The sequence below is a fragment of the Falco punctatus genome (genome assembly GCF_963210335.1).
Source record: "Falco punctatus genome assembly, chromosome: 17".
Taxonomy (NCBI): Eukaryota; Metazoa; Chordata; class Aves; order Falconiformes; family Falconidae; genus Falco; species Falco punctatus.
The window spans coordinates 7,220,290-7,233,915 of NC_137597.1; the positions used below are offsets into that span (position 1 = coordinate 7,220,290).

Here is a 13,626-nt window from a genome sequence, read left to right on the forward strand (position 1 = left end):
TCAGTGCTAGCAGCAGAAGCTTATTTTCAGTACTCTGATTCTTTTTGATTTTTTGTAAAGCTGCAGTCAGCAGTTACTTAGTAGGGATTTTCCAGGTAATGTTGCCTTTTTAATTTTGTTATGATTTATAAATTCACAAAAAGCTCAGTAACAAATATGTAATAAAAGGACTGAGAGAGGTATCTGAAATCCGGAATAAAGGTCTGATGCTGTTATGCCCTTTTCTCATACTGACAGAAGTGAATGTGCAATGAAATGGGAAGATAGGATGTTTAAAACTGAGAGGGATTTCTGCACAGTGCAAGAAGTTATTTCATTGAAACCCACTGTTTCAAGATACTGTGGGGAATTTGCTAGAGATTCATGAAAGGACTGGCCAGCTGTCTTGTTATTAACAGCGAGGCCATGCAGTTACGTCATCTGGGATGAAAAAGGATCACCGAGGAGATGCAAGTTCTGTTGCATCTCTAACAGTAAGAATTAGAAAGAGAGGCAGGTTATTCCCTAATGACTTGCTCAGGGGGGATCTGTACTTCTATGTAACCCGTACCAACCCTCACCAAAGCCACACTAAGGGATTAGAGTAGTGACTTGGGCCAGCTGTGGCCTGTTCATTCCTGTACTCATACCAGAAAGGTGATTTGGCTGAGGGTCTCTGAGAGCAACTGGTATCGTAAATATTCCTTACAACAACAGCAGGCACTGCCCAGAGAAACAGGAATGTTTATGTAGACTCGGGAATAAACTGAGTAGGTTATTTAATACGCTGAGGGTTGAGAATACTTAATATATGCACACATTGGTTCCATTTATTCTTCCTGGTTTGGATCAACTTCTCAGCCTGTAGGCAGTTAAAACAGATGGTCTGAATTTGGGTAACACTCAGACCTTGAGTTGAAGCTAAAAATGGAATTTCATTGGCAAGCAAAGTAGGTCAGAAAGCTAAAGCCCCTAGTCCTAAAATGATGAAAGGCTTCTAATCAAGTGTTCTCTATTACCATTCATTAAAAGGAGCAGGGCAAGAAATATTATTAGAGACCTTTGAAAAAGGGATTACGATAGGAGGGTGAGCACCCTCCTTCCTGCAGGGACACCTGTGGGTTTGCAAACCTGGTTTGGTGTGAGAGATGGGGCGACCACAAACGTTGCTTCCTAAAGTCCTGCGGGCTGGACTGGAGCCGCAGCAGGATGGGAGCGGCTTTCTTCATGGGAGCATAAGCAACTTTATCTTCTGCTTCAGTCACAGGAGTGCTGAGAGGAGAGCCTCTTTGCATATCCTCTATTAATACCTTTCACACTAATCACCCTTTCCACACTAATGCTGTCATCTACCTGACTCAGGTTCTGTAATTTCATCGCCTCTGCAAATTGTGACTTGCACCATATTTGAGACTTTCAGTCAGTGATTTCTTCGCTCCTCGTAATTTTCAAGTGTGTACCAACTGCTAGAAATCTTTCTTCATTGTAGCTGACATGAATTATTCAAAGCAAATGGGGAACCTGTACCAGTTAACACAGTGGTCCCAGCTGAGCACATCGTTTCAGCCTTTGCTTCATATTAAGCACATACTTAATTCCTGCTCACTGAAAAGATGAGAACATGCTTGTTCAAGTTGCTTGTTCATCTTTTGAAATGGTACTAAGATGAATGTTTGTTCTTTGCATTTGGCAAACCCAAGCTAATACACTGTTGTTACTCCTCTCCCTTTCCCCTCAAACTACTGCAAGAAATTACATTTCTCTGAATGGAGAATCGCTTGCATTTCAGCTCTGCCAGCAAATGCATTTATAGAGATAGCATCGGAGACCTCCTGTTTGCTCTCCCTTAATGGTAGATGTGGGCTGTCTGCCTTGGTCCTGGCTGTCACTGTCACAGGAGGGGATAACAAAACTAGGGACTGAAATCTGGAACATCCCGTTGGTCTATATAACTTAGGAATGACGTTTAGGGTAATTGTTTACTGCTTTAACAGAAATAGCAGTTAACTATGTCATATACATCTCACTATATAAAAATAGATGTTTTGGTTTTTTATAATATCTCAGGTTTCTCCATGACCACTTAATAAAGCATTAACTAGTTTATTACACACACAAAAAAGGAAAATTTAAACTGTTGGTATAAGTTACTTGGAGAAAAAGGAATCTGCTTCAATGTAGAATCGGTATAAGAAAACCTGAATTTCACTTTGCAGAAAATGCCTTCAGTTTTAACCTCCACACCTTACTGTCTTTTATTCCTAATGTTTATTCAGTCAGCTTTTCAGAGGAAGCTCTATTCTTTTTAGTTCTTGCAAAGCTGATATATCTAGCAAAAAACTGATCTCAGTTTTCTTTGGCTTCGTGCATCACCAAGCAGCTATGCTGTCATCTAAGTTTTTGATCCTCAAATCTGAGTTTCAGTAGTGATAGGTGTAGCAGAAAAAGCTTTCTTAGAGTTTGTAAATCTTGATTATTTTTTTTTTCGTTAGCCTTCTGAACTTAACAGCATTTTTGGTTAGACAGATTTTTATCCCATTGACAGAGTTACTTTTGATGTAGAATTTATTGAGAAGACTTAGCAGGAAACACCAAAGATGTTATCTGGGCTGTTACTTTTCTGAGCAGAAGACAAGTGTGAAGAGGAAACATTTCAATAGAGTCCAGGACCGGTGGGGGGTGGGTGGTAATTTCATGCTGTTCCGAAGTTCTCTGCACTAGGGAATTTCAAGTGAAGAGCAACTGCTACGTGTTGATGCACCTCAAATCCTTCAGCAATACTGATCGCACGCTGGAAATCTGTGTGTGTTGCTGGGCAGGTTGCACAATAATGAGAAGTCCAACAAGAAAAGAGTCAGAATCCATTTTACACTTGTGTTTGGCAAATTGCAAAGGTCCTCGGTTCCCTGAACCAGGGAAGTTGGGGGTTTGGGTTTTTTTTTTTTTTTCTTCTATTCTAAGCTTGCAAATACTTAGAGTCGTGGTACTGGCAGCAGCAGGGGCTTGTGTGGATCTCTAGGGCAGTCTCTTGCTCAAAGTGGTTCTTTTGTCAGAAGAATTGAAAAATGTGTATAGGTTCACAACAAATTATTGTTTAACCCTTCGACTCACCATATTGGTTAGGAGAAACTTTACCATAACAGTGAGGATTTATTGCCATACATGAGCAAAAAATATCCATATAATTCTCTTTTCTGACACAAAAGGCCACCCCTTGCTGTGTATTTCCATATCATTTTTTCCCTGTGAAGGTGAAAGTAGGAGGTTATTTTCAAGGTCTCCTGCTTCCTTGGTAATTGAAGCATTTCACCCTGAACCTGACAGCAAGTTCTTCCTTGGTCAATATTTAACTTAATTTAAATTCTAATGTGGGCACTAAGACTCAAATCCATTTACAAGAAGTAGCCCTTGCAAGTGGTATGGGGCAGTCACCACCTGTGGGTTCTGTTTGGCCCTTAAACCATAGAGCTGTGGGATGTGTGCAAGTTGTAATGAGGCATCACAGTCTGATCTTTTTATTTATTCATTTATTTTATTTCAGCTAATGTCAGCTGTACGGCTGCTCCCTGCATGCAGGTGAGGGGGGAAGCCTGCAGCGTCAGTTCTGATGCTCAGAGGTGTTTTGCTTAACAGCTTGTGATGGTAACACGGTTAAAGAAGTCACCGTACACACAGTTACTAATTAGTTTATGATTTAGCATTGTTATAATTTTACTAGTATGATATCAAATCATAGAATCATTTATGTTGGAAAAAACTTTTTGAGAAGATCATTGATTCCAACCATCATGTGCAATTGATGTGCAAGGCTTGTCACCCTGGGGTGCTCCTGTGCAATGGCTTACTACTGGAGCTGCCATTATAATTAGTCTGTAAATGAGTAGAGGTATATTTTATCCAATATAGAGTGTACACCACCTGAAATAAGGCCAATTAAAGTGAAATGGCAGCTTTGCATCCACCCACTACTGAGTGAGCCCTTCATCTTGGGTTTTCTCGTTGTGACCCAAAGTAATATTTTTAACCTTCCTGTTTTCTACAGCCATCAAGCATCGATAATACTCAGGAATTAGTAGGAAAAAGTCCTGAGTATTATTGTCCATCTGACCATCATCTGATACATGGCATCTGGCATGTTAGCAACTGAGTGCTTCTCTTGTCAATAACACACACTTTTTAAAAAGTGTTTGTTTTAATGGAAAATAAAATGTCCCAGATTACGGCATTATTTATTTCTGACTGCATACACTAAAGGGCTTTTAAATTACTTCATTATTAATTCAAGAGGAATCCTGATATTACTCAGGGTGAAAACCTTATACAATAACCTTATAGTAGAATCTGTTCTTTTTTTTTAGTAGAATCTGTTTTTTTTTTTTTTTTTTTTTTTTTTTTGTAGCACCTTAAAGCTCTCTGTAAAAGGAATCTTTTCAGAAAACATACAGGCTGGAGAGGGCAGTCAGTGCATGGAGCAATTAGACTTTTCACCTAATAGCAGGGTTGGAGGCTCCCTGCCCTGTCTTAAATTCTTAACTCTGGTGTCAGCTTAAAGGAAATGCTGGGGTTTTGCTTTCATTTTATCCTCATCTTTTTCTTTTCTGTCTTTTTAAGCAGCTTGAGCATCCATGCTGAGCCATGTCACATTCAAAATGATACACATACTGTGCATTTTAATGAGCTGCTAACACTGATTATACAAAAAGCAATCTCAGAGATGTTTACTGAGTTTAAAAAAAAAGCCTGTGGGGAATTAATTAGCTTTTTAAGAATTGGCTTTTTGAAAGCCTCAGATTCTGGAAAAGTTGAACTTGGAAGCAGATTCAAAGGAGTTGAAGAAGTGTGCAGAAGAAAAAGGAGTAAGTTGTAATGGACTGTTGCACATCCCAGGAATCTCTGTACTGGTCAGAAGATGCGCTGATAGCTGTTTATATAATTGATTCACACTCTAAAAGCTTTCTGAGAGAGGAATGCCATGCAACGCCTGGATTGTCTGTAAAGTTTCCACAGCCTTTCTGCAGGGATTCACAGAGACAGATGAAATCGCTGGAGCCCCTGCCACGTTCATGGCAAGAGACTTAGAATGTCTGCTCTGGGTGTATGGTGAAGCCACAGCATCACAGAGTGGCTGAGGTTGGCAGGGTCCTCTGGAGAGCTGGTCTAACCCCTGCCCTGGGCAGGTTGCTCAGGGCTGTGGCTGTTGGGTTTTCCATGTCCCCAAGGTTGGAGGCTCCGTGGTCTCAGTGGGCAAGCTGTTCCAGTGCCCATCACCCTTCCAGCAAAAAAAGTGGTGAATACTCTCAACCTGGAGGCAGTTCTCCTCGCGCAGTGTTTTTTCTTGCTGCAGTATTTTAAGTTTTGCCTCCGTGTGGAGGTAGCTCTGCTTTAGCACTGGGAATGGTAACGCACAGAGGCACAACTAACCTCTTTCTCACAGTTCCTATAAAATGGGGCTTGACTAGTTTATTGGAAGAGTAAAGCTGTTGTAATTTGATCATCTCCTTAGAAGTGTGATTTCTTTAATTATATTTAAGCACCTAAGCTTCTCTTTAAATAATAGTTTGAAATATTTTATATTTAAGAATAGCTATAATTCTGTAAATTTGCATAGAGTACCTTTCCTGATCAGAAGTTCTATTTCAACAGTCTAGCAATTATGATCAAATAATGAAGTGCATAAAGTATGTCAGGTTTATTGGAATGAGAGATGTGGCACAAGTGAAAGGTATAGCTCATGTTTAAAAAATAATGCAAGCTGTACACTTCTCTCTACATCCTATTATCTTTATCCATAAAATAAGGACCCTAATAAACACAATTTCACAAATACATATCTTTTAAAAATAGCGATGTCAGAAACACACTTCATTCAAGGCAATAGAAAGTTGCATACAAATTCCAGTTAGTTTTAGACCTATCTGATTAATGCTTCCCTTTCCCACAGATGTAAAATGCTATTCAAGGGCTGAATATTACCTAAATATATACTACTACCCTTTCCAAAGGAAAGTGATCCAATAAGGCAGCATTTGTCATCAGATAGTGACATAAGAAAGGAATTAAGCATTTACTTGGATCAGGCATACATTGTAAATGAAAGACATATTTTAGTGGCAGGAAGAATTACATGAGCTTCAAAGTGGTCATGTTGCAGAGAGTCCTTGTAAGCGCTGCAGAAGCTGTTTCAATGCAGGCTGCTACTCAAGTCCTGGAAACGTAAGGGACAAATCCCTGTAGTAGTGGGTTGAAAGGCAATCCGGGAGTTCAGATGTGGAACTGGTCCTTGAAGGATGACTTGGAGTGGACAGGATATTACTGAGATCAGAAAGATTTGAAAGGAGTTTTCTTTATTGCCCTTCAGTAGAATTACAAATGATATTGCAAATGTTGTAAAACCATGTCCCAGGGTGGAAGGCAGGACAGGTTCCAGGACCTCTCTTTTAGAGTGCACGAGTTCCGATGCTGAGGAACTGGGAGCAGTGTGTTTGTAGCGCGGACTGGCTCAGCTTTTACTTCTAAGCGAAGCAGAATCGGGGTGAATTGAAGACTTGTGGATATGTATTTCAGTGCTTTCACGTGCATTGAGCACGTAGTGCTTGAGTATGTTCTTTCAGCCTTGCTTTGCCTGACTTGGTGATCGCATCCACAGACTCACTTGACTTGTAAGCAGAATTGGAACTGACATAGGGCTGGATTTGCAAAAGTAATTGGGCTCATAAGAGGGATCACTGAAGCACTGGTGCAAGCCTAATGCTATTTGCATCTTTATGCACCTAAATAATTTTGTAAATCTGGCCATAGACACTATATAGAATACTGAAATCCACTCTGATTTTAGATTGCATCAGGCAACCTAGCCAGTAGGCACAGCTTTACGCTGCAGAAGAGGCACAGTCTGAACATGATATACCATGAAAAATTGGGAGATCATATCCAGAACCTGTGCCTAGCTCTGCTAACCGAAGCTGGGGTGTTTCCTCTGCAATGCAGAAGACTCATTTGGCGTAGGCATGCTTTGTTCTGCCTTGGTTTAGATACTTAATGATTTCTTCTCCATGCCCCCCCTCCTTTTTAATAGTCTTGTTTAAATAAATATTAATGCCTTATCTTTGAGCAGGTGCAAACCTGTACTCCAGAAAGACTGTATTATGGTTGCAGAACCATTATCGTATCCCTATCAATCATACTCTCATTTGCTCCTGGGATGTAAAGAGCACCTGTGGCTAGTTAGCTATAGACTTTATTACAAGTTAGATGACTTCACTGTTCCTTTCTCTTAACTGTGTTCCTTCTGCTTTCTTTTCTATGAATAAATTTTGATTTTTTTGCAAGCCTTGAAATAACTTCTTTTCCCTCATTTCTTGATTGTATAGCAAAAAATAAAAATAAATAATAAAACCCCAAGAAATACAGATGCCCCTTTGCAAACCTACTTAGTGCAGGACAGCAAAAGGTTGTCACAGAAGACAGTGAAAACGAATAGCTTTTTCTTATGCTAGTTACGCTTTTATCTTCTTTTGTATCTCTATTTTTCTTTTAATAGTGCCTTATTAAAAGAAATGGTGAGCTTTAAACACCACACTGCGATACAAAATTTATTCTATTAAGTGTATGACAAATAAATTAGGGAGTCTTTGTTTCTGGTTTTATGCAGTTTTTTTCAAATGAATGATCCCTTGATTTTTATCCGCTTCCTTTGGCAAGAGCCACCATGACAGCACAGCAGTGTCTTTTGGATTGTCTGAGAGGATTTACTCTGGATGAGCGCAGCTCTTATGGAAAGGGACATCTTACGGATTCGTACATTACAGACATACAGGCTCTTCCTAGCACCGTGTGTCACATATTTGGGAGGGTATGTCTATTGCAGGTTCTAAAGCACTTTATGGATCCGTCTAAACTTGTAGCAGAAACCAGTTTCACTTTTTGGTCACCATTCTAGCAGTTGATGAGATGGGTGGCAGGATGAAGCTAGCCTGGCAGGACGCTGGTGGAGAGGACGCTGCTGAGAATACCAGCATACCCCTTGCCTGGTTGTTCTTGATGCGGCTACAGGGTTGCAGGTACTCACAAGCTGCTTTCCAGTGCAGAAGTGGGACGCGGAGGAAGGCAGGATCCCTTCCAAGGATAGTCGGTGGCCCTGAGCTTCAGTCTCAGTGGTCACCTGAAGTCGTAAGGTAACTGTGTGACCCCTTTCCTTCACTGCCCACTGCCAGCTGGCCCTCTTCACTTGGAGTGCCAGGAATTCAGGCTCTAGGATCCATCTTTATCTGTATTTTAGAATATCTTACCCATTTGTTCCTCTAAGCATGTGTTAATATTAATAACTCATAGATAATTTTTCTGAGTAAGAAGTCAAATTCACCTACATACTGCCAGATCTACGCCTCCAGGGAAGTGTTCTGAGTCTAGAGCTAGCTGAATAATTCTATTTCAGACTCCTCTTTCTTCAGAGACAGACTAAAGGAACATGCTGACAAATATCGGTTTCTCTTGAAATGTTTTGGATTTTTATTAGGAAAAAAATAATCCAAACCATAAACTTTTAAAGGGAAGCGACAAAAGCCAATTGAAAATACAGGCTTGTTTGTATGTATTTCAATTTCCCTTGTTTGTATTTGATTAAAAACACTGCAGATTTAATGTGATTTTTCTTCTAAATAGAAAGAAAAACAAGAAGAAAAATAGCCCTGCATGAAACTCCCTGTTATTTTCTCCACCAGTGGAGTATTTTATCATTGTGAGAAAAAATTAACCAAAGTAGTCGAAGTTTGCCAGTGATTGATAGTGTCACCTTAAATGTTACTAGTCAAAACTTGTTTTCTCCTTTTTCACTCCTCCAGAATTCAGGTAGGCAGTTTGCCAAAGCGTAAAATTCCCTTTTGTGCAATTTGAAAAGTCGGCAGCACCAGCCGTGTTGTCACTCCGAACATCGCATCGGATTAGAAAACAGGGACAAGTTTCTCAGCCCAGGCAGTGCGTGTGGCCCTGCGGAGCAAGCCATACGCCTGGCTGCAAGGGACACTGCACCCGCAGGGCATCAGCTGGCAGCCCTGTGACAGCGGGAAGGGGCTGGGGTGAGGACTGGGGTGAGGCATGGAGCAGGGCAGGGGAGCATGCTCTCCGGTGTTCATCTACCTCTGAAGATGCTGAAGGATGCTGAGCAATTAGAAATTCAGGCCATGTTTTTCTGAAGCTGCAGGGAAGCTCTGGTCAGTGGTGGAACTGGAACGGTGTCATCCCACGTGTGATTTAGGGGGGCTTTGGGATAGGTGACCCTGAGCTCCGATAGCACCCAGCCTGGGGCTGCTTCTGGGGAGCTTTGCAGGAATCTGCGCATCCCACCCACCTGTGCTGGGGCTGGGCAACATCTCCTGCAGCGTCCGCTCGCCTGCCCTTTCCTTAGCCCAGGAACCTCTCCTCTCCTCCTGGTCGTGTGTCACAGGCAGGTTCTGACAGGACACGTATGACAGAGTGTGTGCATGCGGGTGCGCTTTACAGGCTGAATTGCCTTACCCGCTTCAGCTTTGATCTTCAGAATCGTTTTCTAATGTATTTGCTGCAGGAGTATAAAATGTGCATGGTATTCTCCTTCTCTGGTAATGCTCGGAAAGTTGATTTTGAACTTTTGGCCTTATAAATATGTTTCTCCTAGATGAGAAAGCAGACAGCTTGTGATGAAAATTAACTTGCTAATAAAAATAATTAGTACACAAAGGGACAATCAGCAAAATCAAACCCTGCTGTGATTCCCTAAGTGTGTTTAAGTATTGCATGAATAGAAACAAGTTATAAGAATAAATAATTTGTGGTCTGCACCTTGGGACGAAGCTGAATGATGGTTCTTGTCTCTGTAGATACCTCGGGTCCTTCCTTATATTTTACGCATCTGAGCAGCCAAATCTTTATGCACATTCATAAGTATTTCAGGAAAAACAAGACTATATTGTCTGGGTCTGTTTTATGGCATCACTACTACACTATAGTGAAATTACCATTTCTCAGTTTCCACCAGTAAATCTTTTGTCTAGTCCTAAATCCTCTGTCTAGCCCTTCCTGTCGCTGCTTGCAGAGTTGGTAAATTCACAGTTTCCCTGTCAGCAGATTTTATTTTCTGACTTCCTTTTTTTCTTAGAAGATTTTTCTCCATTATTTGCACAACCTGAGATTCAAACCATTGTCTGTTACTTTATTCCCACCTCTGCTGTGAAGAAGCCCCTTCCCCTTCCCAATCAGTACAGGTAGTTAAAGCACATTGTGTTTTCCCCTCAGTCGTTATTTTCTCTAATATATTACAAGGAGATGCCTGGAGAAAAGTGAGCATTTCTGAATTAGCTACTTGTGGTATCTTTTTCTTCCTGTTGCTACATACGCTCTTTGAAAAGCTGAGCTTTTCCCTGTAGATACTACACTTTGAATGCTGAGTCTGAGTTGATGCTTGCATAAAAACACTTGACTATGAATTCATTCTCGTGCGATTACTGATTCGCCATCCTTCCTCCAGGTACAAACCACCACAGATAACATTCTTTGAATTTATCTATGGGAGTGATACACAGCAGGCTCATTTCCCAAGGTTATTTTGGAATAAACAAGCAAACAAAACCAAGCCAAAACAAAATGTAAAAACCCTAAAACAAACAACCAGGAGCCCAGATCTGCAGCATGCATTTTTATTCTTGTCTTTCCCATAGAAAAAGGAGAGATGTCAGAATTCAAATGTCTCGCAGTATGTTCTGCAAAAGCAGTGCAGCATGCCATTTGGATCTGTCAACATTTTATATTGTGACTGGCAAGGAAGCTGCTGCACCTTTTCCCTGCAGATTAGTACAACAGCTGTAAGAGCCATACAAAGTGATATAAGTTATGAACAGATCTTCCCAGATTGGCCAGGGAATTAGATGAGGGAAAACTGCATGCCATAGGTTTGTTTCTTTGGATGGGTTGGTTTTTTTGGGGTGTGTATGTCTGTGTTTAGATCTTGCATAAATGGGAAACAAACGAGCTTTTTAACTCATCCTGATTTACGAAAATCTATGGTTGACCTTTAAGCTGACTAGATTCAGTACACAGATTTCTTTGACTTCTCTACAGTTTAAGCTATGTTTTGCTCCATTTGTACTCATGGGGCAGTTAAGCCCCTGCAAATCTAAAACAGCAGTAGTGAGATTTCGGCCCTCTTCTATCCAGTGCTGGATCAAAAATATATTATAAAAATATCTCGCATCTGAACATTTCTTAGAGGTACAAACCTTTGCTTTATTTTAAGGAAGACAAGCAAGAGGAATGAGGACATCCTTCCCCAGACTGCTGAGCTACCTGAGTTCAGAATAGCTGTAGCATAGGGAATGTGATTTTTAGTATTACTTTAAATCCAGCAAAACAAACCAAAAAGAAATGCAGTTACAGCTCTGCAATTAAAGCAGGGCCGTACAAGTGTGGCTCAGTGGAGATTTGCATATGATAAGCCTATTAAGTAGTAAATCTGGGTATAAATCTGAATGAGAAAGTGTTTAAGTTTTGTATTTGTACGCTGTGCACTGCTGCAGACCCTTTCACTGCAGTGAAAATTAACTGTAATTCCTTGAATCTGTAGCGCTTTTATTTGCATCCTAGAGGGACTTCAGGTGTGCAGCTCTCCTCAGAGACCGCTTCACTGGGATTTGGTTGCTGGCTGCGGCAACGCAAGCCCGGCCACACTGGCCACCCCTGTGCTGGGCTCCGGCTGCTGCAGGTCCCTGGGTCCCCTGAGTGCTGCTGCTTGTGGTTGTGCTGGGAGGGAATTTTTCTTGCTGGTGTTGTTTTTTGGTTCTTCAAATGAAATCATTTCACTTTTGAAATGAATGGGTGGTCTTAGACTTCATTGGAACCAGAATTTTCCCAGTAAAATGAGCCTTATTCCCATCATTACACTTAATAATTGTACTTCACATAATACCGTTGTCCCCTGAAGACAGTGGTAAAAGTTCCCTACCCTCCAGTGAGAGTGTGATGTTTCCTATTACCTCAGGAAAACGGTGTTAAAACCTAAATGACTTCACAGAGCTCACATACATCCTTGCAGGGATGAGGCTGCTTGGTTCAGAACATCCAGCCTTGTTTGGATTTATGTATATGAGCTGGTAAGTTTTGTGATATTAATTTTATTTATTTGGTATAATTGTGCTCTGAACAGCAAACTATCCTGGTCCTCCTCTTTTCTCTGTCCTGTCTAAATCACATCTGCAATATCGGAACAGCCAAAGTTCCTTGCCTTCCTGATGAAACAGGCTGCTTAAGCACTAAGCCCTGGTAATCCAGTTTGTTTTCATAACAGTAAATATAATATGAAGGTATGCACAGCTTGTGCTTGATGTAAGCAGTGAGATCATTACTGTGTTCCTAAATCCTTTTATTTTAAGGTTTATTTAGTTGATAAACTTTACGTGTTTGCCCTTCATTTGTCATTTCTAGCATGGGCTTTAACGCAAAGCCAGCTTCTACCACTCCAGTGTAAGCTTCCTTTTGCCTGGAGATGTGTTGGTACAGGAGACACAGAGATGTCATCGACAGGATGTTGAAGTGATAGGTAGAGTCTCTAAGGGACGTGGCTTTTGGCTCTTTATGTGACTTTGGACAACCTAAGCAAGCTCTTTTCTCCTCAGTTACCCTTGCCTAGAAGTGAGGAGCTATGATTTCCTTCCTTGTAAGCCCTAGTGTTTTCCCTTGCTCTTTATATAAGGGAATTTGCTCTTTGCACTGATACAGCGTCCAGTATGTATTTTCATAATCATTATTTACACTTTGATTAAGCATTCATATTGTTCAGTAGATGACATTAATCATATCAAAATGCCATTTTATACAATGTTTAAGATCAGAATTTCCTGTTGAAAATCAATGAGAACATCTTCCTGAAAAATTAATGACCTGAATGTCCCTTCTTATATAAGAAGTATCTATATTTATCAATGCTGATATAAGATACTGTGGTTATCTGTCTGTTCATGGCCTATACAGAATTCTGTGATGCTTTTCTCAGAGGCAACCAGTTGGCTGTCAGGAGCAGATGAGTTTTAGTCTGCACCAACATGGTTTGGATTTAAAATAGAAGCCTGGAGACAAAAGGCTTGATCTCCTGTTAACAGACCCCTCCTGCGGATTACTTTGTCATTGGACTTTGGCCCTCACACAAGGCGCTCCAGTAACTAGGAAGGGTTGTTCCTTCTCAAGTCCTACATGACTCAAGGTGACTGAGCAATTCCCTCCTGATGTGGGTCTGTTCAGAATATAACTTTATCCGTTAGCCAGAGCTGGGTCAGGGAGAGAGCCTTGATTCTATTCCTAGTCTTGCGATGACTTACACTGCTGGAAATTGCATCTCGGCACTGCAGTTTATCCTGGACAAATTTAGAGACAGAGGTAGTATGTCAAGTGATCAATGCCATTGAATACAAAGGTCTGTGTGCATACCTCTTTGTTCTGTAATGAAACTGTATACCTTACGTATGATACATAACATTTGCACTTGCAAACTGCAGAGGGGTTAGGGCTCTGTTTGATGAGTTAAAAATTTTGTGTTCGTCTTGAAGTTTATATACATATATATGTGTGTGTGTGTGTGTATATATATATCCTGTATCTAATTTAGCCCAGGGTGTAATAGGTAAA

The 13,626-nt window shown here is 40.8% G+C and overlaps 2 protein-coding genes across 7 annotated transcripts in view; one reads left to right on the plus strand and one right to left on the minus strand.

Annotated features, from left to right (window-relative positions):
* LOC308054391 (uncharacterized protein) overlaps positions 1–13,626 on the plus strand; it is a 258,573-nt gene that overhangs the window by 40,286 nt on the left and 204,661 nt on the right. The window lies entirely within an intron of this gene.
* Positions 1–13,626, minus strand: part of KCND3 (potassium voltage-gated channel subfamily D member 3) — a 130,304-nt gene that overhangs the window by 40,170 nt on the left and 76,508 nt on the right. The gene's annotated exons all lie outside the window — the stretch shown is intronic.